This window comes from Pongo pygmaeus, chromosome 1, assembly GCF_028885625.2.
Source record: "Pongo pygmaeus isolate AG05252 chromosome 1, NHGRI_mPonPyg2-v2.0_pri, whole genome shotgun sequence".
NCBI lineage: Eukaryota > Metazoa > Chordata > Mammalia > Primates > Hominidae > Pongo > Pongo pygmaeus.
Genome location: NC_072373.2, coordinates 227,238,547 through 227,266,415, shown reverse-complemented (window position 1 = coordinate 227,266,415; position 27,869 = coordinate 227,238,547). Strand labels below are relative to the sequence as shown.

The window sequence follows — 27,869 nt, the reverse complement described above, 5'->3', positions numbered from 1 at the left end:
TTCTCATGAGATCTCATGGTTTTATAAATGGCGGTTCTCTGGGGCTTTACGCTCTTTCCTGTTGCTTTGTGAAGAAGGTTCTTGTTTCTTCTTTGCCTTCTGCCATGATTGTAAGTTTCCTGAGGCCTCCTCAGCCATGCAGAACTGTCAATTAAACATCTTTCTTTTATAAATTACCGTTCTCGGGTGGTATCTTTATCACAGTGTGAGAATAAATGAATATAGGCAGAAACACATGGCCAGTCTCCAGGAGCAGACAGGAGGCCAGAAGGCCGGAGCAGAGCCAGGGAGAGGAAAGCGAGGGACGCTGAAGCCGCATCCCGAGGGCCTGGAGGGCGGCTCTGGTGACCTTGGCTCTTGCTCTGTGTGAGCCAGGAGCCATGTGAGGGTTTCGAGCAGAGGAGTAACGTGGTCTGATTTCATTGTTTTGGGCTGGAGGGACTGGAAGATGGAGTTGCCACTGAGCTGAGAGATGGCTGGGGGCAGCTCTGGGGAATGTGGATTTGGACGCGGTAATATGCAATGCTTATTAGACATCCCAGTGGCGCTACTGGGGAATCTCTAGGAAAAGTGGACCTGACATTTGGAGGAAAGGTCACAGATGGAGAACGTGCATTCAGGAGATTTGAGTGTAGGGCTGAGGCTGGATGTGCTCACCAGGGGTGAGTGGGCAGAGAGAGGGAGAGATCCCGGGATGAAAACCTGGGCCCCACTGTTAGGAGACACGGGAGGAGTGGGATCCACAAGGGCAAAGCAGCCACGTCCCCTGACTACAGGGTCACCATTCACCTCACAGGCCATGTGAATCGCACCCCTGGAACTGTGCGGGGCCCACCTGTGTGGCCACACGCAGTGACGCTGAGCAAAGGAGTGACCAGAGAAGTGCATGGCAAAGCAGAAAGGTGTGCTGTCCTGGAGGACGGGGAGGAAAGCACGCCCAGCAGGCAGGAGCTATCACGTGGCTGCTGGCTGCTGCTGAGAACCTGGCGTGGGCCACCGTCATCAGCAGCGTGGAGGTAACTGACGACCTTGGCCAAGAAGTTGGGTGGCAGCGTGGAGGTCATGCTCAGAGTGAGTGGGGTCAAGAGACGGTGGCGGGAGAGGGAGTGGAGATCAGGCATGGATGGCCTTTATGAGCCGTTTCTCTGTAGAGGGGAGAGGGGGAACGGGGGAAGCTAGGAGGGAGCTGTGCCTTATGCATTGTGTGCTGTGTGCTTATCAGTTAAGGGGAAAAAACAGCGGCAGGTAAGTTTCGTGTGTTGCTGGGGATGGCGTGGCAGAGGGACTATCCTACGAGGGAGCAGACGGAAGCAGGCTTGCTGAGGTGATGGCCTGGGCAGGGGTGAGGGGGTGAACTTAGTGCACAGGGGGAGGGCTGGCACTGGAGAGGAGCCTGGACTGGCCCCTGGGGTGACAAGGGAGAAGGTGGCAGGCATGGGCACTGAGGTGGGTTGTGGAACCTCCTGGAAACTCCCATTTGAGGCAGTGACATGATGCCACCACTCAGGAGACCAGCATGTGGAGGGACTGGGGGCCGGGCCAGCAGGGAGGATGAGGGGCCCCCTTGAGATGCATGGGCTGAGTGTAAAGTGAGGCCGATGGCATGAGCTGTTCCTCATCCTCGTTGAGCTGAAGGACGTGGGTGTTGCAAGTTGGGGGATGGGCGACTGTCCCTGGGACTGGGGCTTTGCCGGATGCCAAAGCGACAGGGCATGAGGGTCTTGCAAGGAAATCTCTAAAGATGAAGCAAAGGCAAGGGGGGCTGAGGAGCTGTTAGAGGGGTGGGAGTCAGCAGCAGGAGTGCAGGGAGGGCCACAGGGGTTGGGGGGAAAGGGCTGTGGCAGTCGACGTGGCCCAGGGAGGGGCTAGGAGGATGGCAGCAGTGGTTGTGAGGGTGTCTGACATCGCATGGCCGTGAGGGAGGAGTTCAGCCAATGCTCGGTGAGGGCCAAAGTGGAGGAGGGGCTGAGAGGAGTCAGACTCCCCATGACTGGGTGGGAGTGGGGCGGGGGCAGGGCATGAGTGACAGAAGCTGAGCCTTCCAGGAACCAGGGCTGGAGGGGGACTTGGCAAAGGGGACGGGGCCACCATGCCCACTGACCTGGGACTCAGAAAGGAGGCTTTGACTGTGGAGGGAGGGAATGGGGTCTGTGCATAGACTGTTGGCAAAAATGACCCCACTCCCGCCTTGTGTCTCTGCTCTTGGTGGGGCGGGTCCCTCACAGACTTTGGGCTTGGCCGCGTACCTCGCTTTGACCAGTGGGACATTAGAGTCGAAGGCTAGAAAGCCCGTGTCCACTGGGGCTTGTCCTTTTGCTGGGCCTGGAGTCCCAAGGCTCCCATGGGCACAGGCTCAAGCCAGCCTGCTAGAAGGTGAGCTGCTGCCCGGTGGAGAACTGGGGAGCCCTGGCTGATGGTCTGCTGCGTGCAGAACGGGTGAGGAAGCCCAGCGAGATTATCCAGCCGCTAACCCACCAGCCTGGGGAGCACGACACGTGAGAGAGCCCAGCCAGGACTAGCAGGGACCAGAAAATTCACCCAGACAACCCGAGATTCGTGGGAAGGAACCACTGTGGCTGTGGTGTGTAGCTTTAGTGCCGCTGTTTTTTGGTCATTTTTTAGACAGTGAGCGGAAGCTCACCAGTGTAGCCTGAAAGCCACCGTAAAAAGCAGAAGGCCACCCACCCAGCTTCAGCTCTGTGGGCCGAGGCCGTGGGAGGGAATGTGGCCCCCCGCTAAGACAGAGCAGGGGAGGCATGTACCATGGGGGAGAGAGCCAGGGTCCTGCTGGAGCCAGTGGGTGAAGGGACCCTCTAGAGGAGTGCTTGGAGGTACAGGGGATTTTGCTGATGACTGGCTGTGGGATCTGAAGGTCAAAGTGGAGGGGGTTTTGAGAGCCGGAGTGGGTGGGTAATGGGGTCAGAAGGGTGAGCACTGTAAACAGGCTCACAGGGCTTGCTAAGACAGCTGCTCCAACCCAGTTCAATAAACATGTCGTGAGGTCCCGCCGGGTCACAGCCCAGGGCCAGCTGCTGCAGGACACGTGTCTGCTGTCTACTGAGTGTGTAGAGCCGCCCCCAGCCCTGGCAGCACATGTGGCGCTACTCACTCACCACGCTGAAGAAGGAGCCAGTCCTTAGCCCTTCCCACTAACAGTCAGTGGGGTTTTTTCTTCTCTATGGGAACATGTCCTTGTTTTTAATTATGAATGTCATAGGAAAATCAGATTTACCTAGCAGAAATGTCATTTGTTATCCATGTATCTGTTTTGTGGGGTGAAGGCTACCTAGCGGGATAAGTGACAAAGCAAGAGACAAGAGCTCCCCGGCCATGAGCCCCAGGCCCTCTTGGTGCTCTGCTTGGTCATGGAGAGACCTTGAACTTGCTGCTTTGAGGGCTCGTTAGCATGTAAACCAGCTATTATTAGATTTCCAAGCTCATATTTATATTTTATTAATCTGTGTAATGAAGTTGCCTTTCTCCCGACACCATCAGGGAGGCATTTGCCAGGAAGGCTGTGCCACATAACAACGGCCATGTACATCTTGCAGCCTGGTGGAGGCCGTGGCCAGGAGCGCCATCCTGCAGTTCTGGGTCTCCTGACAACTGAATGTAGCCCCCACCAGCTCTCCTGGAAGGGCCCTCTCACTCAGAACCAACCTTCAGCTCAATTGCTTCCCACTCTGGAGGGATGCTGGGGAGCCCCGTCCAGAACCCCAGCCCACCCCAAGTCCAGCAGTTATTTCTTTCTTGTGTTTCAAGGATTTGCAGCCAGAAGCTCCCATTCCTTGGAGTCCCAGAGTGATCAGCTTTTCTGAGCTGTAGGTTTTGGAAAATATGGCTTTCTTTAACTTGGCCACAAAACCATTTGATTTTATAGGCCAAGGAGCCACCTTGGAACATCCTGTGAAGCCCCCTTGAGAAACAGGCACAGACAGGACCGGCGATTTGCCAAAGTCTGGTCTGACCTGCGTGAGTGTTTGCTGGTGCCTTCCTCTCTGTGACAGTCTTCATGGGTTAGATAGATTTTTCTGCCTTGTTGCTCCAAATTAAACAATCACTACGTTTTTTTTAAACAAGTTTGTGTTTGAAGGGCACTGTGGTACACGAGGAAGATCCCTGGGCATTTATTAATTCATCTGTGTTAGTCTGTTCTCATGCTGCTAAAAAAGACATACCCGAGACTGGGTACTTTATAAAGGAAAGACGTTTAATTGACTCACAGTTCAGCATGGCTGTGGAGCCATCAGGAAACTTACAATCATGGTGGAAGGGGAAGCAAACACATCCTTCACATGGCGGCAGCAAGAAGAAGTGCTGAGTCAAAGGGGGAAAAGCCTCTTATAAAACCATCAGATCTCATGAGAGCTCACTATCATGAGAACAGCATGAAGGTAACTTCCCCCATGATTCAATTACCTCCCACTGGGTCCCTCCCACGACATGTGGGGATTATGGGAACTACAATTCAAGATGAGATTTGGGTGGGGACACAGCCAAACCATCCATATCATCCATCCATCCATCATCTGTCCATCCTTCTCTCATCCATCCATCATCTAACATCCATCCATCCATCCATCCATCCATCCATCCATCCATCTATCCATCCATCATCTGTCCATCCTTCTCTCATCCATCCTACATCCATCCATCCATCCATCATCCATCCATCATCTGTCCATCCTTCTCTCATCCACCCTACATCCATCCATCTATCCATCCATCCATCCATCCATCCATCCATCCATCCGGAGTGGTGAGACAGATGAAGAGTTGCCCACCTCACAGAGTGTGCAGGGTTGTGGGGAGGGTGACAGTGGGTATTTTAGCTGGGGTTATCAGGGTGGGTTTCTCCAATCAAGTGTTTTGATCTGAGACCTGAAGAATGATAAGGCATCAGCCACTCAGAAAACAGGACAAACTCTGTGGCTTCTTCTTGCCCATACCCCAGAAGACCATTTTGAAGTGTTGGACTCTTTTCCCTCCTTGCCGTTGGTGTCACTTTTATGTCCTGGCTGTCCTCTCTCCCCTCCTCTTTGCTGTCCCTAAATCTTTGTGACAAGATGTTCAGAGGAAAGTGGTGCAGGGCTGAGACACAACCCAGGCCCCTTCCCTTGTCCTGCACTCCATAGCAGGTGCATTTAATCTTCAAGGCTGCAGAATGGCTGCACTGCCTCCAGGTACTGCATACACATCCCAGGCAGGAAGAAGGCAGAGGTGACGGAGAAGCCATCTCACTTAGATTCCCTTCCCAAGGCGTGCAGGGTGGATCTACAGGGAAGGCTCTGAGCTGAAGGGAATTCTCAGCAGGGCTGTAGGTGGCAGGAGTTTGGGAATCACAAAGCGTGGACATCCAGTCCCTTCAAATCAGGCTTATGATTCACCAATGTCCCAGCTGCCTCTAACAAGACTCACTGCTCAGCAGACAAGCCGAAGAGCCCCCTGGAAATGGCGTATTCCCAGCAAAAGCAGCTCAAAAGGATTAGGAAGGAGAGGCAGCGTGCATTCCAACCCTGTTGGGCTTCTGGCCCAAGGCCTGCGTATGTTTACAAGCCCGGCTCACACCTTTGTGATCTGATGCTCATTGGGGCCGATGTGTCTTGGGAGCCGCTGAATCTGTTAGAGACCATGTTTCTCCAGCATGGTCCTTGAGTTGCTGGCTTTGAGCTGTTGGCTTTGGAAGGGTTGGCTGGGCCCGAGCGTTCACAGCCTGGTAACTTCACATGAAGAGAAATGGAGCTTTGATCACAAGATATGAAATTTGTCATCTCTTTCCCCACCTGGACATTCACCCAAGCCTTTCCCTCCCTGTTCCTTTAATAACATTTATTTTAACCAGTCACTTGTGTCATTTTTCTTGATTCACTTCACCTTGGGCACTTTCATTATTTTCCTCACAAAATCAAGGCTCAGATTTAATTTCCCTCTCCCGTTCGATGGCCTGGCAGAGTGGCCAGGAGGGGAGGAGGATGTGTGGAGGCATGAGATGAGGGGCCCTGGGGGCCTCCAGCAGGAAGGGCTGTACCTTCCAAGGGTTGTGCGGGCAGGAGGGAAACGCTGCATCTGGGAGAGCGGGGACCCTCACAGGCAGTGGGTGGGGGTGTTCATTCCTTGTGGGTGGGTAGGGGGAATTTTCAAGCCCTTCTCCTGGGGTCCCTCATAGGAAATCTTTCCCCAGAGTCCAGGCAGCTCCTTCTGGCTCTCTGTCTGGCCAGGGTGCCTGCTGGGGATTTTGCTGAGACTCCAGAGGGGAGGTGTCCATGCCAGGGTCTGCCTGGGTGCCCAGAGCCTGTGGCCATTTGGAGAGCACTGGGCCGAGTGCCAGGAGACCAGGCTGCAGTCCTGTCAGGTGGAACTCTGTGTGACCTTGGGCAAGTGGTTCCCTGTCTCTGCACTTTCAGGAAGTGAGGGAGCTGGGCTTGGTGGCCGCGGCTCTGTGCAGCTTTGCCAGTCAGCATCGCTGATGCGTCCAGGTGCTCCATCTCTGCGATGGGATCACAGATTCAGCAGGCATGCGGGGACCTGGGGACCTGGCAGTGTTCCCTTGCACTGTTGAAGCCACATGCCTAGATTTCCCCACAGGGTAGTGAACGAGGCTAGCCCGGCGTGAGCCAGCGGCCAAGTTCCTCCTGTCTGGCGTCTTGTGGGGCTTGGGGAGGACACAGCATCCCCTGTGGGTCTTCCTTTCCTCTCAGGTTTAGGCGATGGCTCTCAGGGAGGGGGTGGTGTTGTAACCCCTCCTCCCAGGAGACATTTGGCAATGTTTGGAACTATTTTTTGTTGTGGCAATAAGAGGTGTGTGTGTGCGTGTGTGTCCAAAATGTCAATAGAGTCCTCTACCCAATTTGTATGTTGAAGTCCTAATAATCAGGATGTCAGAGTATGACTGTATTTATAGTTTTTTCAGAATTAAGTTAAAATGGGATCATTAGGGTGGGCCCTAACCCATTATGATTGTGTCCTTATACGAAGAGGGGATGGAGACACAGACACACACAGAGGGACGACCCTGTGGGTACAGGGAGAGGATGGCATCCACAAGCCAAGGAGAGAGGCCTCAGGAGAAACCAACCTGCCCATGCCTTGATCTCACTTCCAGCCTGCGGGACTGTGGGGCAGTAAGTGTCCGTGTTTAAGCTGCCGGGCTGTGGTGCTTTGCCATGGCGGCCCTTGTAAAGCCAACCCAGTGATGGCATTCCAGGAGTAAAGCCAGGATGGCTGGCAGAGCAGGCTTCGGGCAGAGAGTGACTCCTGTTGAGGGGTGCAGATCTTTCCCACCGCTTGGCTTCTCTTCCCCTTCTTGTTTTTCCTTATTTTAAAAATTCCTGTTTTAAGATTGTCTGTCAGCTCCATGGGTTGAAGCACTGGTATGGGGAAGAGACGGGCTTATGGGGTTTTGATTCCAACTTCCTCTCTGCCTCCGCTCTGGGTGGCTGTCAGACCCCGAGGCTTGGGGTCTCTGAGCTGGGGGAGCTGTTTGGGTGAGGCGGTTCCTGCCAGTGTGGTTGAGGCTCCAGGAACTTGAACTCCTAGCATCCCTTCCCATGGCAACCACAGGCAGTGGCTCACTGAATGGCAGCAGCTTCTAAGATCCCAGCAGGAGGGGACATGGTGAAGAAAACAATCTGCAGTTTCCCAGCAACGAGAGGGCGGCAAGCAAGAGGGAGGAGGAAGAAGAAAAGACCCTGGTGGGTAAAACCACCTGGATCACGGGAAAGAGAAGACCAGGAACAAAAAGAATGTATACAGTGTTCAGTCCCGTTTTTATAAAAAAAATCTATAGAAAATATTGAAAGAATCGACTCTCAGACATCATCATGATTATTACAGGGGTATTATGTCTGGACGGTGGCAAGGTGTATGAGCCGAAGGAGTTTTTACATCTCTTTTATTTATTTATTTTGAGAAGGAGTCTTGCTTTATTGCCCAGGCTGGAGTGCAATAGCGAGATCTTGGCTTACTGCAACCTCCGCCTCTGGGTTCAAATGATCCTGCTGCCTCAGCCTCCTGAGTAGCTGGGATTACTGGTGTGTACCACCACTCCTGGCTAATTTTTGTATTTGTATTAGAGACGGGGTTTCACCACGTTGCCCAGGCTGGTCTTGAACTCTTGACCTGAAGTGATCCACCCCCCTTGGCCTCCCAAAGTGCTACTATTACAGGCATGAGCCACTGTGCCCGGCTACGCCTCTTTTAAAAATGATCTAAAACATATTTTTGTAATAAGGATAATACAATAAAAAACCTTGCTTCTCTCCAGGGAAGAAAGGGATAAGGGCTGCCCCTTTGGCATCAGCTGCCTGCGCTCCTGTCCTCTTGTAAAGCCATGGGGACTTGGAGAGGTCACACCAGCTACCCAAGCCTGTTTCTTTGACTGTGAAATGAAGAAAGAAAGAGCACTTTATCCTGAGGTTTAAAGTGAGGATTCCAATTAAGTCATATCCGTGAAGTACTAGGCACACCATCTGCCCTCAATAAATGTTAGCTATTTTTGTTGTTATGACATTTTCCGGCCAGAACCATCCCTCAAGAAGAGGAAGTCTTGCTGAACAACCTCTCAATGAAACCAGAGTGGCCAATTCTGCTCTTCTTTTATTAGAAAGTGATTCTTCCCTTCTTGTTTGGAAATGGGTTTCAGGGGAGCTGCCTGCGAGACAGGGACACCCCAGCCCCTCTTCTGGCTTGTCTGAATGAAGCTGTTTGACTACAGCTCCGAGAGCTGGCCCTGCAATGGACTCCTGGCCAAGTGTCACAGAGAAAGAACACCTCGGTCCCTCCCATCTAAACTGCCGGACGGACTGCATTTGTGTTTTTTTCGGGAGGCTACCTACCAGGACAAAGTCATGAGCTTGCGGCTGCGGAAGCACCCGTGAGCCGGCACGTTGCCGCGGTCAGGGGATCTGAGGCCCCCGTATGATCAGGGAACACCAGTTCTAGAGACTTCCAGAAGGATGGGGGAGAGAAGAAGATTCCACATTGCTGACCTTTAACTTTTGTTCCCACTTCTGCCATGGAGGCTAATTGTTACATTTTCCTTGCTGAGCAGCGTTCAGCTTCCTACACCCCGGTGGCTTCGCCTGTGCCTACTCCCAGTGCTCGCACGTTTGGCCTAAAGCAGTTAAACCTCTGAGCTGCCCAAAGACCTTGTAAGAATGAGAAACTGCTCCATGGTTTATTAAAAAGCAAACAAAAAAAACCTTCCACAAAACAACAGCAATAAAAAACCATTTAAAATGACGTCCCTTCCTTCATAGGATGTAAGCTCATGTTTAAACCATATATTGCTCCAGCAGGGTCGCAGGTGGAGCTCAGGTCCCAGCCCCAGCCTGTTCCCATCCCTGGCTGGCACCTAGCGGCCCCACTTTCACCTTTACTGTGTCTTCTGGGGCTTTGCAGAATGGTCCTGTAAAACAGGACAGACAAAGCTCCCAATGGGACCACAACTGTAAGAACAGTGAACACTCTGAACACTCTAGCTAGGTGTGGTGGTGCCTGTAGTCCCAGCACTTTGGGAGGCTGAGGTAGGAGGATCGCTTGAGCCCAGGAGTTTGAGGCTGCAGTGAGCTGTGGTGGCGCCACGGCACTCCAGCCTGGGTGACAGAGCGAAACCCTATCTGTAAAAAAAAAAAAAAAAAAAATATATATATATATGTGTATATATATACGTATACACGTATATATACGTACATATATATATGCCAGACGAGATGGCTCATGCCTATAATCCCAACCTGGGCAACATGGTGAGTCCCCGTCTCTATCAAAAATACAACAACAACAACAAAAAAGCCAGATGTGGTGGTGCACGCCTGTGGTCCCAGCTACTTGGGAGGCTGAGGTGGGAGGATCATTTGAGTCTGAGAGGTGGAGGTTGCAGTGAGCCAAGATGGTGCCACTGCACTCTAGCCTGGGCAACAGAGTGAGACCCTGTATCGCTCTCTCTCTCTCTGTCTCCCTCTTGCTCTCCATGGTTTACAGATAGGGTTTCGCTCTGTCACCCAGGCTGGAGTGCAGTGGCTCCATCACAGCTCACTGCAGCCTCAAACTCCTGGGCTCAAGTGATCCTCCTACCTCAGCCTCCCAAAGTGCTGGGACTACAGGCACCACCACACCCAGCTAGAGTGTTCACTGTTCTTACAGTTGTGGTCCCACTGGAGCTTTGTTTGTCGTATATGTATATATATGTATTTAAAAACATAGCGAACCCTCCAGCTCTTTCACAGGGGCTGCTCAGATGCATTCATCTCTGTACGATTTGAACTTCAGGGCCTGAAATCACTGCAGCTTTGAGTTTTAAAGCAGTTTGTGGTGGAAGAACTCCTGTCAATTACCCACACTGTGTCGGAGGGGCCAGGGCAGTCTTCTGATGTGTCTTTGGATTGAATGTTGGTTCAGATCACCTTCCAGAAACTTCTGGTGCCACTCCAGGCAGAGAAATGCAATGGCAGAAAGCATCCCCGACCTGGGTCCCTGGAGTCTCCGTGACTTTCCCCGCCATGATGGGTAGAAGCAAAGGGTCCCTGTGTGGCACTCGCCCACCCCAAGATTGTTTTTCATTCAGACCCTAAAGCTGACTTCTTGTTTGAGGTTTGGAAGTGATGAACACATTTTAAGAAGCAAAAGTTGACATCCTGGGTGAAAGCACAGGTCACCTTTTTAAAGGATGCCTTTGTAGTATCGTGCTGTATCTTGATAAAAATTCACTCTCCTTGGCTCCTGGGATGGGGTGCAGGCTCAGGCACCCCTGAGCCTGTCTATGCCTGGGGCAAATCGCCACCCATTTGTGGCCTGTGTCACTGTCAGCCCCGTGGATGCTTCCGGGGCGTGGTGGGTTAGGAGTCTGCGGGTGGGGGGGGGGGGGCGGTTCCTCAGGCGGCCATCTGGGTGCTGGCCGGGCCTGCGCTCCTCTCTGGAGTTCGGGGTTTTCTTCCAGCCTTGTTCAGGTTGTTGGCAGAATTCAGTTCCTCGGGGCTGTAGTGCTAAGGTCCCGCTTCTTGCTGGCTGTTGGCGGGGACTACCGTCCACCCTGGAGACTGCCTGCACATCCTTGCCATGAGGCCACCATGGACAGCTCGCAGTGGGGTTTTTGCTTTCTTCTAGGCCAGCAGGGCATGTCTCTGTGACTTCTGTCTCAAACCTCTAGACTCCCCTTTAAGAGTTCCCCTGATGAGCGCAGGCTCAAGCAGGACACCCTCCCTTTGAAGCACTCCATTGATTAGGGACCTGATGACATCCTCACACATCCCTGTGGCCGTGTGATGTGACATAATCATGGGGGTGATGCCCCCTCGCCTCCCAGGTCTCCCTGCACTTGAGGGGGCCACCATACGAGGATGTGGGGCTTGGGGGCTGGCCTTAGAATTCTGCCCACCACAATCCCTGGGGTGCCTCGTGTGGGGGTAAGGGAGGGGTTCCCCTGTACGTGGAGGTGAGGGAAGGAGGGGCTGTGCCTTGTGTGGGGAGCATGTTCAAGTCCCCATGTCGGCCTCTCTCATGCAACCTGAACTGCGGGTTGCTGTAGCCTCCGGACCCATGTGTCCTGGTCCTTCTTCATGAGGGATCAGCGCACACATCTGGACTCTGCTATGTGTCTGCCTCCCAGTAGAAGAGGTGGCTGGGGTTTGGGTTTGGACTCTAAGTGGGCTGGAAGTTACTGGGGAGGCTCAGAGGAAGGTTTCCTGCAATGCGTGGCTTGATCCAGTCTGCAGGGATGGGTGGTGTCCATCAGTGAGAGAGGAGGGGACAGGTGCCCCAGGCTCAGAAACAGGTGGCCCAGGCTTGGGGACAGGTGATCCAGGCTTGGGGACAGGAGCACCAGGCATGGGGACAGGCGACCCAGGCTCAGAAACAGGTGTCCCAGCCTTGGGGACAAGTGGCTCAGGCTCAGAAACAGGTGGCCCAGGCTTGGAGACGTGCCCCAGGCAGGGGGAACAGGTGCCCCAGGCTCAGAAACAGGTGGCTCAGCTCGGGGACAGGTGGCCCAGGCTCAGAAATAGGTGGCCCAGGCTTGGGACAGGTTTCCCAGGCTTGGGAACAGGTGGCCCAGGCTTCGGGATAGGTGCTCCAGGCTCCGGGACAGGTGGCCCAGGCTTGGGGATGGGCTGAGCAAAGGTGCTGTGAGGGGTGAGCATACGGGGTTTGGGAGTCGGGGATGGGGGAGCTCCCCTGGGGTGGACAGGAGGGCCCCTGGCTCGGGTGGTCTCTCCTCTGGTCATGGTGCATCAGTATCATAGTGTCACCCTGGGGAGGCATCTCTGTTGGATGGCACACCATGTGGCGTTCCAGAGACTGGCCACGAGTGCCCTCTGCCAGGCTCCAACACTTTCACTAAATACTTTTAATAACTCATTTTTAAAAGTATTAAAAATGGGAGGGAGGCTACTCTACTTGTGGAATGAGTTAAAGCAGCCCCAGTCCAGGGTTCTGTGGTGGTGAAAGGGCCGTGAGCATGTAAGGAGGGAGCCTGTGCTTGGGTTCCTGGTGAGTTGCCCAGAGGCAATTAGGAATGAGCCAGAAAGACCTTTTTTTAAAAAAATTGAATTCATCAGGATCATGCTGACTGTCCAGCCTTCAACACCACCCAGCAGCCATCAAGTCCCTGCGGAGGGCCCCCGTGGTACCAACCTCAGCCTGCTTTTTGCCCTGAGCTCTCCTAGGAGAAGGAGCCAGGGATGGGGCGAGAGAAGGTACCACCCTGGAGCGCGTAGAGTCGTGGCACCTTCACCTACTTGCCCAGAACCTTGGCCCAATGATGCCCTTCCTGTGAGGTGTGGTTTCCCACTCATAAGATGGGGATGGCATGGACGTCAGAAGGATGTTGGATACAAATGTAAAAAATGACACACTGTCAAAAACAAGCATTTTTTTTTTTTTGAGATGGAGTTTTGCTCTTGTTGCCCAGGCTGGAGTGCAGTGGTGCGATCTCAGATCACTGCAACTTCCCCCTCCCGGGTTCAAGCGATCCTCCTGCCTCAGCCTCCCAAGTAGCTGGGATTACAGGTGTGTGCCATCACACCTGGTTAATTTTTGTATTTTTAATAGAGATGGGATGGGGTTTCACCATGTTGGCTAGGCTGGTCTCAAACTCCTGACCTCGTGATCTGCCCACCTCAGCCTCCCAAAGTGCTGGGATTACAGGTGTGAGCCACCCCACCTGGTCAAAAACAAGCATGTTTTTTGTGTGTGTCAAAGAGTTTAATTCATGAAAAGAAAACAGCTTACAATAAATCATTTAAAAAGCATGCTTACATTTACCTTTATATCTGCTTATGTGCACCTGTGTGTTGTGAGTCCATAAAGGAAGAAGCATGCTCCAATGATACATTCTCAGTGTTTCCTATACAGGGGTTTCTCTGTCATATGCTGCCATTCACTAAAAAAACCTGATTATGATGCATCTTATAGAAAGCTTGTTTACATTTGCCTTTAAAATAAAAACCCGTACTTTAAGTTCAGGGTGCATGTGCCGGTTTGTTACTTAGGTAAACTGATGTCATGGGGGTTTGTTGTACAGATTATGTAGTCACCCAGTGATTAAGTCTAGTACCCATCCGTTATTTTTCCTGATCATCTCACTCCTCCCACCCTCCACTCTCCGAAAGGCCCCAGCCTGTGTTGTTCCCCTCTGTGTGTCCATGTGCTCTCATTATTTAGCTCCTACTTACAAGTGAGAACAAGTGGTTTTTTGTTTCTGTGTTAGTTTGCTAAGGCTAATGGCCTCCAGCTCCACCCATGTTCCTGCAAAAGACATGATTTCATGCTTTTTTAATGGCTGCATAGTATTCCATGGTGTATATTTACTGCATTTCCTTTATCCAGTCCATCATTGATGGGCACTTGGGTGGATTCCATGTCTTTGCTATTCTGAATACTGCTACAATGAACATATGCATGCATGTGTCTTTATAATAGAATGATTTACATTCCTTCGGGTATATACTCAGTGATATCGTTGGTCTGTGTCTCCATCCAAATCTCATCTTGAGTTGTAGTTCCCATAATCCCCACGTGTCGCGGGAGGGACGAGGTGTAGATAATTGAATCATGGGGGTGGTTTCTCCCATCCTGTTCTCATGACAGTGAGTGAGTTCTCATGAGATCTGATGGTTTTATAAGGGACTCTTCCCCTTTTGGCTTGGCACCATTTTCTTTCTGCCACCATTTGAATGATGTGCTTGCTTCCCCTGCTGCCATGACTGTAGTTTCCTGAGGTTTCCAGCCATGCCGAACTGTGCGTCAATTAAACCTCTTTCCGTTATAAATTACCCAGCCTTGGGTGTGTCTTTATTAGCAGTGTGGAAACGGACTAATACACCCAGTAATGGGATTGCTGGGTCAAATGGTAGTTCTGTTTTTAGCTTTTTGAGGAATCACCACACTGCTTTCCACAATGGTTGAACTGAGTTACACTCCCACCAATGTATAAGCATTCCTTTTTCTCTGCAACCTCACCAGCATCTGTTATGTTTTGACTCTTTCATAACAGCCATTCTGACTGGTGTGAGATAGTGTATCATTTTGGTTTTGATTTGCATTTCCCTAATGATCAGTGAGGTTGAGCTATTTTTCATATGTTTATTGGCCATATGTACGTCTTCTTTTGAAAATGTCTATTCATGTTCTTTGCCAACTTTTGAATAGGTTTGTTTTTTTCTTTTAAATCTGTTTAAGTTCCTTTTAAATGCTGGATATTAAACCTTTGTCAGATGCAGTTTATAGAAATGTTCTCCTATTCTGTAGGTTGTCTGCTTACTCTGTTGGTAGTTTCTTTTGCTGTGCAGAAGCCCTTTAGTTTAATTAGACTCCATTTGTCAATTTTTTGCTTTTGCTGCAATTGCTTTTGTCATCTTTGTCCCAAAATCTTTCCCATTCCTGTGTCCAGAGGTTGTTTTGCATCGTTTTTATAGTTTTTATGTTTGCCTAGGTTGTTTTGCATCGTTTTTATAGTTTTAGGTCTTACATTTAAGTCCTTAATCCATTTTGAGTTGACTTTTTGTGTACGGTATAAGAAAGGGGTCTAGTTTCAGTCTTCTGCATATGACTAGGCAGTTATCCAAGCACCATTTATTGAATGGGAAGTCCTTTCCCCATTGCTTGTTTTTGTCAGCTTTGTCAAAGATCAGATGGTTGTAGGTGTTTGGCCTTATTTCTGGGCTCTCTATTCTATTCCATTGATCTATGTGTCTGTTTTTGTACCAGTGTCATGCTGTTTTGGTTACTGTAGTCTTATAGCATAGTTTTAAGTCAGATAGTGTGATGCCTTTAGCTTTGTTCTTTTTGCTTAGGATTGCCATGGCTATTTGGGCTCCTTTTTGGTTCCACATGAATTTTAAAATAGTTTTTTCTTAGTTTTTTGAAGAATGTCATTGGTAGTTTGACAGGAATACTGTTGAATGTATAAATTGCTTTAATGATATTGATCCTTCCTATCCATGAGCATGGAGTATTTTTACATTTGTTTGTGTCATCTCTGATTTCTCTAAGCAGTGGTTTGTAGTTCTCCTTATAGAGATCTTCCACCTCCTTAGTTAGCTGTATTCCTAGATATCTTATTCTTTTTGTGGCAATTGTGAATAAGATTGCATTCCTGATTTGGCTCTTGGCTTAACTGTTGAAAAACAAGGATTTTTTTTTTTTTTGAGAGAGAGAGTCTTGCTCTCTCAAAAACCCAGGCTGGAGTGCAGTGGTGTGATCTTGGCTCACTGCAACCTCTGCCTCCAAGGTTCAAGTGATTCTGTAGCCTCAGCCTCCCGAGTAGCTGGGGTTACAGGCATGTGCCACCATACCCAGCTTTTTTTTTTGTATTTTTACTAGAGATGGGATTTTGGCATGTTGGCCTGGCTGGTCTTGAACTCCTGGCCTCAAGTGATCTGCCTGCCTTGGCCTCCCAGAGTGCTAGGAGTACAGGTGTGAGCTACTGTGCCCAGCCGAAAAACAAGGATTCTTAACAAAGTTTACCTTCATATTATTTCCTGAAGAGGCTGGTGTCTTGCAGTGATGCTTTGGGGAGAAGTGATGTCATGGGGGAGATGATATCATGGGAGAGGTGATGCCATGGGGAGGTGATGCCATGGGGAGGGGATGTGTTGGGGAAGTGATGTCACGGGGAGGTGATGTCACGGGGAGGTGATGTCACGGGGAGGTGATGCCATGGGGAGGTGATGCCATTGGGAGGGGATGTGATGGGGAAGTGATGTCATGGATAGGTGATGTCATGGGGAGGGGATGTCATGGGGAGGTGATGCCATGGGGAGATGATGTCATGGGGAGGAGATATCATGGGGAAGGGGTGTCATGGAGGGGTGATGGCATGGCGAGGTGGTGTCATGGGGAGTTGATGTCACAGAGAGGTGATGTCATGAGGAGGTGATGCCATAGAGAGGTGATGTCATGGGGAGGTGATGTCATAGGTGTGATGTCAAGGGGGAGGTGATGTCGTGGGAGAGGTGATGTCATGGAGGGGTTGTGTCGTGGAGGGGTGGTGTCATGGAGGGGTGGTGTCATGGAGGGGTGATGTCGTGGTGGGGTGGTGTCATGGGGAGGTGATGCATGGGGAGGTGATGTCATGGGGAGGGGATGTCATTGGGAGGTGATATCCTGGGAGAGGTGATTTCCTGGGAGAGGTGATTTCATGGGAGAGGTGATGCCATTGGGAGGTGATGTCATGCGGAGGTGATGTCATGCGGAGGTGATGTAATGCGGAGGTGATGTCATGGGGAGGTGATGTGATGGGGAAGTGATGTCATGGGGGAGACACTATTGTGGCAGTGGTGATGCCATAAGGAAGTAATGTTATTAGGGAGATGATGTCATGGGGGTGAGCCATTGGGGAGGTGAAGTTGTTGGTGAAGGATGTGTCATTGGTGGGGGCAGGATAGTGGTGACACCTGTGTGCAGCCACTGAATGCCTCATGACTGTGGGATACTGAGCTGTGGCAGGAGACTCCAGGAGGGGAAGGTGGGCTCTTGCCTCAGCAGTGCTTGCTGGCAGGCTGTGCCCAGTCCCAGCTACAGCAACTCCACAGGGACTGAGGGTAGGGCCGGGCAGGTGCTCGGGCCTCCCAGGCAGGTGGGACCTGGGGTGGTGGTGGGGGATGTTGCACTGAGTCCTGCTGCAGCCCCAGAGCCAGGCCCTTTCTGTGCTCCCTTTCCTTGCAGTGAAACAGCTGGAAAGCCGTAAGTTTTGGGGCCCAGTCCTGGACCCAGACCTATCTGCCTTCAGCCTCAGCTTTGAGCAGGCAGGGGCTGGGATGAGCATGCTGGGGTGCGTTTAGGCTGGAGGTTGGCTGCAGACACTTGGGAGGTGCGTAGCTGGTGGGACGGCAGGTGGGTGTCAGGACTCCTGGATGCCTTGAATGTTGGACAAAGGAGTTTCTGGGCAAGGTACTCTCTCTGGGTCTTAAAGAAAACCTCCTTTGTGCTACCAAATGGAGTGCTTTTTCTTTTTGGTCAGCACCCAGTGTATTTGTCAGTACCATATTCTAACTGGAGTTATGTGACTCCCTGGTGCGGTGGTCTAGAAGGCATCATTGTTACCTGTACTGACTCTTCCTAAACATCAGGCATTGCAGCAACAGGCAATTCCTCTGCTGCTCCTGTTTCCTTGTTTTCAACTTGGAAAGTAGCCCTTCGGAAAACGGCAATTTTGCTTTCCATTCTATATGTGGGGAAACTGAGGCTGAGAGGCTTAGGAGCGCGGCCAGCTGTCAGCCGGCGGAGGCGACCTGGGAGGCCCTCCCTGTCTGGGAGGCTTCTCACCATCGCTGCCAAGTGGACAACTGCTTAATGTATTTTCCCCCAAAGCTGAATAAATGGGCCTTTACAGGAATTTAGTAGGTGAATAAACCACAGATGAAAAATCAAACACTTAGAAAAACCATTTAATGTTTTTATTTACACCATAGTGAAAATACCAGCTTGGTTTGGGATCGGAGCTGTTACATAATTTATGGCCACAAAGCCAATTCCTAACATAATGTACTCTCAAGTTTTGCAGGTCCCCGAGGCGCCCAATTTATATTCCATTCTAATTTGGAGAGGATGAATGGCAGGCAGTGGCGGGGAGGGAAGGGTGCCTTCCTGGGAGCCGGGGAAGGGACGGCAGCCTGGAGGAACGGGAAGGCAGCTTCGGCATGTATGTAGGGCAGGAGAGTGGCTTATAACGGAAGGATTGTAATTTATTTTGACACTGATCATCTGTTATTCAGCTAGAGTAAAAATAAACCTTATTAGCAGGAAAATAGATCCCTTTCGTTACGCCCACACAACGCCAACTGCAACATCACAGTGATGATCAGGACAATAGCGGAGTTTGCTCAAACATCTTATCAGGCACTCGAAGAATCAAATCCCTCGTCGGGAAGAGATTTGCAAACATGCAAGTGCATCTACATAATACGCTTAATCTCTCCCTGAGCCCTCTGAGCTCCCAGAGAGGGAACCTGCACCCAGGAGGCAGCCCTGCCTTTTCCTCCCAGGTGGGGCCTCGCTGTTGGGGACACTTCATCTCTGCACTGACGCCTCTGTTCCACACCAGGCCTGTGCCAAACCCTTTCACACATAACCCCCCTTATCTTCCTCATGACTCCCCAAAACAAGTATTGTTGGCCTTAATTTTGCAGATGGTGGAAGCAGATGCACTGAGGCTGGGGATGTGGCCGCAGGCACGCTAGCTATGGGCACAACAGGAAGTCCTCCAGCCCCAAGCCCGGCTTTAGTCCCCACCTTGCTGACCCCTTCCTACAGTGGGTTGAGAGTGTTCCCCCAAATTCATGTCCACCGGGAACATCAGAACGGGACCTTTCTTGCAAATAGGGTCTTTGCAGATGTCATTAGTTAAGACGAGGTCATATCAGACTAGGATGGGCCTTAAATCCAACGACGGATATCTTTTTTTCTTTTAATTTTTAAAAATAGGTAGGATCTTTCTATGTTGTCCGGGCTGGCCTCCTGGGCTCAAGCACCCACCTCAGCCTGCTGAGTAGCTGGGATCCCAGGCACATGCCACCAGGCCTGGCTATGGGGTCGTTAGAAGAAGGGAAAACAGACACAGGTACCCAGAGGAGGCCACACAATGGCGGAGGCAGAGACCAGGTGATGCATCTGTCAGTCACAGAACACCAGGGTTGGCTGGGGCCCCAGAAGTTGGGGAGAGAAGGTTTTCCCTCAGAGCATCCAGAAGGAACCAGCCCTACCCAGCTTGAGCTCGAATTTGTGGCCACTTGAGCTGTGAGATAGTAAATGTCCACTGTTGCAAGCCTGGTGGCTTTGTGGTCTTTAGTTAGGGCAGCCCTGGCCATGTAGACGTTCTTTGCTCCCCCAGCCAAGGACGAGGCCTCCCAGGCTGCCTTTGTTCCTGGCTTCTCTCTCCTGAAAAGACAAGAAGGGATGAGGGGGAGGACCAGGTATGGCACCACCAAGCAGAAAGTGGTTCTCCTGGGGGCTTTTTGAGTAGGGCTGCCTGGCCCTGGCTCTGAGTGTCCAGTCCTGGCAAGGCCAACACCTTGCTGTGGGCTCCTGGGCCAGTCATGTGCCTGATTCTCAAGGGGCTCTCAGGTCGGCTTTGACCTCTTGAAGATACAGGCATGGCTCAGGTGGCAGCCATAGCAGCGAGTGAGACAGGGCAGTCATATCCTGAACTCTGGGTGGCTGCTGCAGAGGCCAGGCTCTTCAGGGTCCTTCCGGTCCTTGGACCTTATGTGTGTGTCTGCGGGAGCCTACAGGGCCACGTGAGGTCATTGCTGCCCCGTGGGGTGAGCGGGGTAAGTCAGCAATTCCTGTCCCCATGAGGCTGGCTTGGAGGAGGCCAATGGACCCCTGGTCTCCACTGGCTCTCAACCTCTGCAGAGGCCGGACTACTCGGGGTCCTTCTGACCCTCGGGCTTCATGTATGTGTCTTCAGGAGCCTGCAGGACTACTGTGGGGCCACTGCCACCCCGTGGGGTGGTCCGGGTAAGTTGGGCGGTCCCTCTACCCCTGAGGCTGGCTCAGAGGAGGCTGATGGACTCCCAACCTCCACTGGCTCTCACCCTCTGCTCCTTCCAGGGAGCCGAGGGGCATGGACACTGTCTTCTCCTTCCAGCAGGCACAGGTATGGAAGGAGACTGAGGCTGGTCTTGGATGGTGAGTGCGGAGCTCACAAAGCTCAGGGGGATGCTCAGGGACAGGGCAGGAACCCAGAAGCATTGTTTTCTCCTGCGCAGCTACTGGGGGAAGCAGCCTGTGGAGGGCCAGATACATCCTTGAGAGGCCCCATGTGGAAAAGAGGATGGCGGGCAATTCAAAACAAAACTATCTTTTTAAAAATGATATAAGACTTACAGACACCAGACAATAAAAACAGGTTCTTTCTAGAACTTTCTGACTACCAAGTTGTTCAGGCGTGCCTCCTTGGATTGTGCTGAAGTTTATGCCTGGCCCGTCTCTCTGGTCACCTGGCACCAGCTTGCCACTAGGGAGTGACTCGAAGGCCCTGTAACTCCTGCTTCCACCCGAGGGAGCTGGGGTCCCTGCCTGCATCTCCCCCTCATCCTCTAACTCAGTTTTATAAAGAGAGGCAGAGTTATCATCCATTCCCCATCCTTACATCCCAAAGCTTTCTCCTCCAAAGTAGGACTTCTGGGGAGAGACAATAGCGGCCATGGAGATGGATGAAGTGGTCAGAGTCAAGGTCTGCGGTGGAGCTGGAACCGGGGTCTTAATGTCAAGGATGCCTCCTTAGGGACAGCTGGTGATGGAGCTGGCATTTGGGAGCAGGCATCTCTCTGTGCCTGCTCTCAGTGGCCCTGGGTGACTGCCTCCTTGGCAGGCCAGCATCTACATTTCCCGCTGCTGTAACAGATGACTACAAACTGCGTGCCCTAAAAGAATAGAAATTCATTCTCCCTCTGTTCTGGGGGCCAGGAGTCTGAAATCAAGGTGTCTGCAGGGCTGCACTCCCTCTGAGGCTTGTGGGGTGGAGGCGTCCTTGTTTTTCAGCTCTTGGTGGCTCTGGGCTTTCTTGCTTTATGGTTGCGTAGCCCCAATCCCTGCCTCCACCTCTGTCCTCTTCTGTCTCTTAAGGACACTCGCCATTGCAGTCAGACCCCATCTGGATAATCCTGGATAAATCTCATCTGGAGATCCTTCACCAGATCACATCGGCAATGACCTGTTCCCCAAATAAGGCCCCATGCACAGGTTCTGGGGGTGAGCATGTGGATATACCTTTTTTTGGGATTGCCATTCAGCCCACTACAGTCTTGAAGTCACGTGGGGTCCAGGTCCTGATGGAACCCCCTAGGGCCCTTGACTGTCATGCACGTTCCTGGGCCCCACCCTAGATTTGGGACACAGCGATGGTGTAGGATGGAGTGATGGCACGGGATGGAGCAATGGTGTGGGACAAAGCAATGGAGCAGGACTGAGCGATGGTTTGGGATGGAGCAATGGTGTGAGACAGAGCGATGTTGTGGGACGGAGAGATGTTGCTGCATGTAGTGATGGTGCGGGATGGATGGAGCGATAGTGTGGAATGGAGCAACGATGCCGGATGGAGCGATGGTGCAGGATGGAGCGATGGTGCAAGATCGAGAGATGGTGCAGGATGGAGTGATGGTGTGGGATGGAGCGATAGTGCGGGATGGCACCATGGTGTGAGACGGAGCGATGGTGGGGGATGGATTGATGCTGCAGGATGGAGTGATCATGTGGGATGTAGTGATGGTGCTGGATGGAGTGATGGTGGGGGATTGAAGGATGGTGTGGGATGGAGTGATGGTGCAAAATTTAAGGATTGTGTGGGACAAAGTGATGGTGTGGGATGAAGTGATGGTTTGGGATGGAGTGATGGTGTGGGATGGAGTGATTCTATCGATGGAGTGATGGTGTGGGATGGAGTGATGGTGCGGAATGGAGTGACGGTGTGGGACTGAAGGATGGTGTGGGATGGAGTGATGGTGTGGGTGGAGTGATGGTGCGGAATGGAGTGATGGTGTGGGATTGAAGGATGGTGTGGGATGGAGTGATGGTGCGGATAGAGTGATGGTGCGGAATGGAGTGATGGTGTGGGATTGAAGGATGGTGTGGGATGGAGTGATGGTGTGGGTGGAGTGATGGTGCGGAATGGAGTGATGGTGTGGGATTGAAGGATGGTGTGGGATGGAGTGATGGTGCAGGATAGAGTGATGGTGCGGAATGGAGTGATGGTGTGGGATTGAAGGATGGTGTGGGATGGAGTGATGGTGTGGGTGGAGTGATGGTGCGGAATGGAGTGATGGTGTGGGACTGAAGGATGGTGTGGGATGGAGTGATGGTGTGGGTGGAGTGATGGTGCGGAATGGAGTGATGGTGTGGGATTGAAGGATGGTGTGGGATGGAGTGATGGTGTGGGGTGGAGTCGTGATCCTATGGAAAGATGCTATGGGATGGAGTGCATGTGTGGCCAGCACTCACATCTGTGTGCCCCAGCCTTCAATGGGCTTTAAGAGTGTCACTTCCTTAGTTCTTATCACAGCCCCGAGGGGGAGGCTCTGCTATGTTCACAGCCCCAGTTCACAGATGAGGCACCCGGGAGGCAATTGGAAGAGCCAGGGCCCCTAAGTCAGCAGAGCTGGGACTGCATTGGCTCTGGCGTCAACGCAGGATTGGGAAGGAAGCAGGCCGTGAGCTGAGTCACTTTGTCATGACCACCAGGGAGAGGGATGCTTTGAGGCTGGTTGGGGGCTTTGTGTGTAAAAACACAATGGCCTATTATCTGTTTAATTTTTTTTTTTAAAAATTAGAGAGGGTCTCGCTGTGTCACCCAGGCTGGCCTCAAACTCCTAGGTCTGTGGTGTCCTCCAGCCTCAGCCTGTTGAGGATGCAGTTTTTATTTATTTATTTTATTTTTGTGAGACAGGGTCTCGCTCTGTCTCCCAGGGCGCGGTGCAGTGGTGTGACCGTGGTTCACTGCAGCCTCGACTGCCTGGTCTCAAGCAATCCCCCCACTTCAACCTCTCTAGTAGCCGGGACTACAGGCATTTGCTACCACATGGTTCATTTTTTATTTTTTGTAGAGTTGGGGTCTTGCTATGCTGCCCAGGCTGATGTCACACTCCTGGGCTTAAGCAATCCGCTTGTCTCCACCCCCCACAGTGCTAGGAGTGAGCCACCATGCCTGGCCCAGTTTTTAATTCTTGGACATCTCCAAAATCAGGACATATCTTGTCATTGAAGACGTCTCACCATAGCGGCCAGCCATGCAGCCACTGGGCCTGTCTGTGCCTGAACAAGACACTGGCCTGCCTTTGTCTGAACAAGACAGCCTCAGTCTCAAAGCTTGCAGATGGGTGTAGGCCTGGAAGAAAATTCTCAAGACAACGGTGGAGCACGCTTGCCCCTAGGAGACCAAGTGGCCGGGATGTTGAGAATCAGCCTTTCGCAGAAATCCCCTAAGCGGGAGGCAGCAGGCTGACTCCATCAGCCCCAGGCAGGCTTCTGGGCCCTGCAGCTATGGCTCTTCATCCTTTTACATGTTCTTCGAGAATCAGCTGCACCCTGGATGCTTCTGACAGCTCAGAGGACATGAGCATGAGGACAAGCACAGGGCTTGATGGCTCAGAGGGAAATGGAGTTGGAAGATTTGGACTTAATAATGTGCACAAATTTTAGAAATATCTTAACAAATTTTATTTTGCTGATATCTTTCTTTTATGTGTGTGCCAAAGTGATGGCCGGTACAAATCCATGTCTAATTAAGTCCAGAAGAGCTCCTTCAATAAGCGTAAAATGAAAGTTATGAGTGATAAGAAAGCGTCATGTCAGTTTAATTGGCAGCATTTTCTCTTTTTTAGTGGTTCGTAAAATAATGCAGTGCTTTGCTATCGACGGTGTCTTAAATTCTGTGAATATTCCAAGTTAAATCTAATGCTGAATAGCCACTGTGTGCAAGGCGGGTGATGTGTGTGCTGTGTGTTCGTTCATCTAATGCTCATGACACCTTGTCAGCTGTGAGGGAGGAGAGGGAACTGGGGAGCCCCGGGGATGGGAATGCAGGGTGCAGTTTAGAAAGCGGGGGGTGGTCAGGGGTGGCCCCTGGGAGAGGTTTGAGCCAAGGCAGCAGGTGGCAAGGGGGTCATGCCTGAGCCTGGGAGGGGGGGTCCCAGGTCCCAGCAGTTCTGTTTATTTTTTATTTTATTTTATTTTTTAAATTTTTGAGACAGAGACTCACTCTGTCACTTAGGCTGGAGTGCAGTGGCACCATCGGCTCACTGTAGCCGCAGCCTCCCGGGTTCAAGTGATTCTCCTGCCTGAGCCTCCTAGTAGCTGGCATTACAGGCATACACCATCATGCCCGGCTGATTTTTGTATTTTTAGTAGAGACAGGGTTTTGCCATGTTGGTCAGGCTGGTCTCAAACTCCTGAACTCAGGTGATCCGCCTGCCTCGGCCTCCCAAAGTGCTGGGATTATAGACGTGAGCCACTGTGCCCAACCCCTAGTGGTTCTTGGGAGGCACCTGGGCACAAGGCCCTGAGTTCCTGGGGCAGAGCAGTGGCTGTGACCCCCATGAATCAACCAAGTGCTCTTGAATCTGCGTTGCCCTGTGGTCCTGGGTGAAGCCAGAGCTGCCCAGAATGACACGTCACAGAGAGAGGAAGGGGCCACACTGCCAACTGGGCAGGCCTGGAGTTGCAGGACATGTCACAGAGAGAGGCATGGAGTTGCAGGACGCATCACAGAGAGAGGCATGGAGTTGCAGGACGCGTCACAGAGAGAGGCCTGGAGTTGCAGGACGCGTCACAGAGAGGCATGGAGTTGCAGGACGCGTCACAGAGAGAGGCATGGAGTTGCAGGACGCGTCACAGAGAGAGGCATGGAGTTGCAGGACGCGTCACAGAGAGGCATGGAGTTGCAGGACGTGTCACAGGCCCCTGCCGACGGGGCGGGCATGGAGTCGTCCACAGGCAGGGGCGTCAATCTTCAGGCCTGAAGATGTTTGCGGTTTTGCGATGAAAGGGAAGGAAGGGCACGGATCACGTTTTCTTTGTGGTCCCTTCTTTCACCCATAGCCTTCTGGGCTCCTCCGGGGAGCAGCGTGCACGGGCTCTGCCTCTGTTGGCTCCAGCTGCTCTGAGACCAGGGGGCCTGCGGCCAGGTTCTGGTGAGGACCCTTTCTGGTGCAGCCTTCTTGCTGCATTCTCACTTGGTGGAAAGAGGGAGAGGCTGCTCTCTGGGGGCCCCCTTTATAAGGGCCCTAATCCCATTCGTGAGGCTCCATCCTCATGACCTGTGACTTCCCAAAGTCCCCACCTCCTATTACCATCGCTTTAGAGGTTAGGATTTCAACATATGAATTTGGGGGGCCACAAACAGTCCAAAACAGCTTCTACCCTGCTCTGTCTGACACCCGGGGGGCAGGGGGCACCAGCCCACAGTGCCTTCCCCGCCAGCCACAGCCTTCCCTGTCAAACGCACAGGTCTCCCTAATTGGGTCCCAACCTCCCTCTTCCCATGTCTTGGTGTGCTGGGGTAGGTTGAGGGCTGTCCTCGGGGCAAATCAAGCCTCAGCTGCCCCAGGCAGCAGTGACTGTAGACTCCACACACCCTCGTGGCTGGCTTGAAGACCTCCAGCTGCTGGCCGGGGAGGCAGCGCCTTCCGAGGGTCACATATGCAGGAGCGACAGGGCATTGCTGTGTGGCTCAGGGCGGCAGTGAACAGAGAAAGCTTTTGATATCCATGAGCTGAGTGTGGAGGAGACACAGGATGGGGGTGGGAATGCAGGGGGTTTGTCGCGACTGTCACTGACTGAACACCTCCCCTGGGCCTCCGCTGGCATCGGTCCCAGTCTCCATGGGCTAGATAACAAAATGTTACTATGTGGAGCGTCAAATAGATAAAATCCATCTGTTCCCTGATACTGTCCCCCCACCTGGGCCCTAAAGTTTTTCAGGATGGTGCGCAAAGCTCAACCTTTGAGCGCAGATTCTGGAAGGGCTGGCGCAGAGGCTGCTTCACCTGGAGCGTGGGCAAAGCATTGTTTCAAAAGTGTCTACAGGTTTTTATGTAACACTTTGGTGAACGTGGGCTTTTGTGCTCAAGCGCTTTTGCAATGTAGCTGCCCTGGAGGTGCCAGCCCCTATGCTTCTCGGGGTGTTCATGTTGGAAGGGAGAGGGAGGCTGCAGCAGCACGACCCGGGGTCTAGGGTGGTGGCAGGGAGGCTGTTTGGACGGGTGGTGGGGGGCAGCCAGGCTGAGTGAGATGAGGCTGTAAGGGACCAGGAGGGGCTGGAAAAGGGAAAGGGGACACGTGGTGTCCTGGGACAATTTGCTTTCTGTATCACAAGCAACAGTAACACCCCATGTCCGACTCCCCACATCCAGCAGTGAGCTTGAGGCCACAGAGCAGTTGCCTCTCAGGTGTCACCTTTTCTCACCCTGCCCCCAAGGGCACCCCTTCCTCACACAGCACAACCTGGAACTATCTGCTGCACAAGGAGGCCCCGACATCCCCCAGGTGCATGTCCTGGGGGCTGCGTATGTAACATGGCTGAGGACCAGCTTTCTGCTGAGCGAGTCATGGCCTGTGTAACTCCAGGGAGTGCTGCTTTCAGTGTCATCCATGTGGATGGTGCCCCCAAAGTTGTGCAGTGCTCCACCTGGGCAACTACCCATGGCAGCCCTGAAGATTAGAGTGAGGAGCGGAAGGGAGTGGGACATTCTCCACCATGGGATTCGGGATGAAATAGTGAAGACTATTCTCTGTATTTTCTTGACAGTGGCACACCCGTTATCAAACCTGCCTTATCTTCAAGAAAATTCAACTACTTCTGGGTCAGCACCTGAGTGTTCCTTGAGTGCCAAAGTTAGAAAATCCAATCATGCTCAGGCCAGCTGAGATGGGAAACTCTCATGCCCACCTCACAGCGGAGTTGAGCTGTAGGGGCGGGGGATGGCAAATAGTTTACCCAGGGTCATGTGGCTAATAAGCAGACTCAGGGTGTCAGGAGAACAAGCTGCTCTGCCCCCAGTGTGCTGTGTGGCCCTGGCGGAGGCACTTTACCCATAAGAGTGCCCCCTGGCTCTAGGTTTCTCAATGCCCACAGGTCAGGGCCAGCCACTGGCAAAGCCACACCAGGGAGGTTCGGTTCTCCCAGCAGCTGGAGGGCAGCAGCTAGGTGTGGAGGAGTGGCGGATCTGAAAGCAGCCAGGACCCTAGGGGACAGGTCCTAGGAGAGCTGCCACACACCACAACGGAGGAGAGAGGGGAGCACGTTTCCCTCTGCAATGTATTTGTAGAATTAAACATTTGAATAGGCGTGGATGATTCACGTTACAGAGAGACCTGCTGCATGTGAACAGGTAGGGTGACTGCTGAGTGGCAGTCCTTTTCAATAGGGTTTGGGTTACAGCAACAGGAGGAAACCATTTCAGAGGAAGAGCAAGAGGAGTCCAGGCTGGGCATGAGGGAGGGGGATGCAGAAGGCAGGGCGAAGGCCTCACCTGCCCAACCCAACTGGGGCTGTTTGCATCCCCCGGAGGTCCTGGTAATGCAGGGGTGAGGGCCATGCCCGTAGCCGGGAGCTGTGTCTCCTGTGCTGTGGCCAAGTGGAGCATGTGGAAATGCAACGGGAAGTCCCAGGCATCCCATCATTTTTCTCCACCTTGTTGGAGCAGCTCCTCTGAAGGGAGAGCCCCAGAGCCCTGTGCTGGTGGGTCACTCACTGCCTTCTGCAATTTCTTTCTTTCTTTTTTTTTTTTGAGATGGAGTCTCGCTCTGTCGCCCAGGCTGGAGTGCAGTGGCACGATCTTGGCTCACTGCAAGCTCTGCCTCCCAGGTTCACGCCATTCTCCTGCCTCAGCCTCCCGAGTAGCTGGGACTACAGGCGCCCACCACCACGCCAGGCTAAT

The 27,869-nt window shown here is 52.3% G+C and overlaps 1 long non-coding RNA gene across 1 annotated transcript; it reads left to right on the top strand.

Moving 5' to 3' along the window:
• LOC134740201 (uncharacterized) lies at positions 1-23,847 on the top strand. The gene is made up of 5 exons (XR_010127496.1): positions 1-110; positions 797-1,016; positions 20,047-20,124; positions 21,064-21,189; positions 23,116-23,847. It is a non-coding gene; the product is annotated as an uncharacterized LOC134740201 (long non-coding RNA).
• The last annotated feature ends 4,022 nt before the right edge of the window (positions 23,848-27,869 follow it).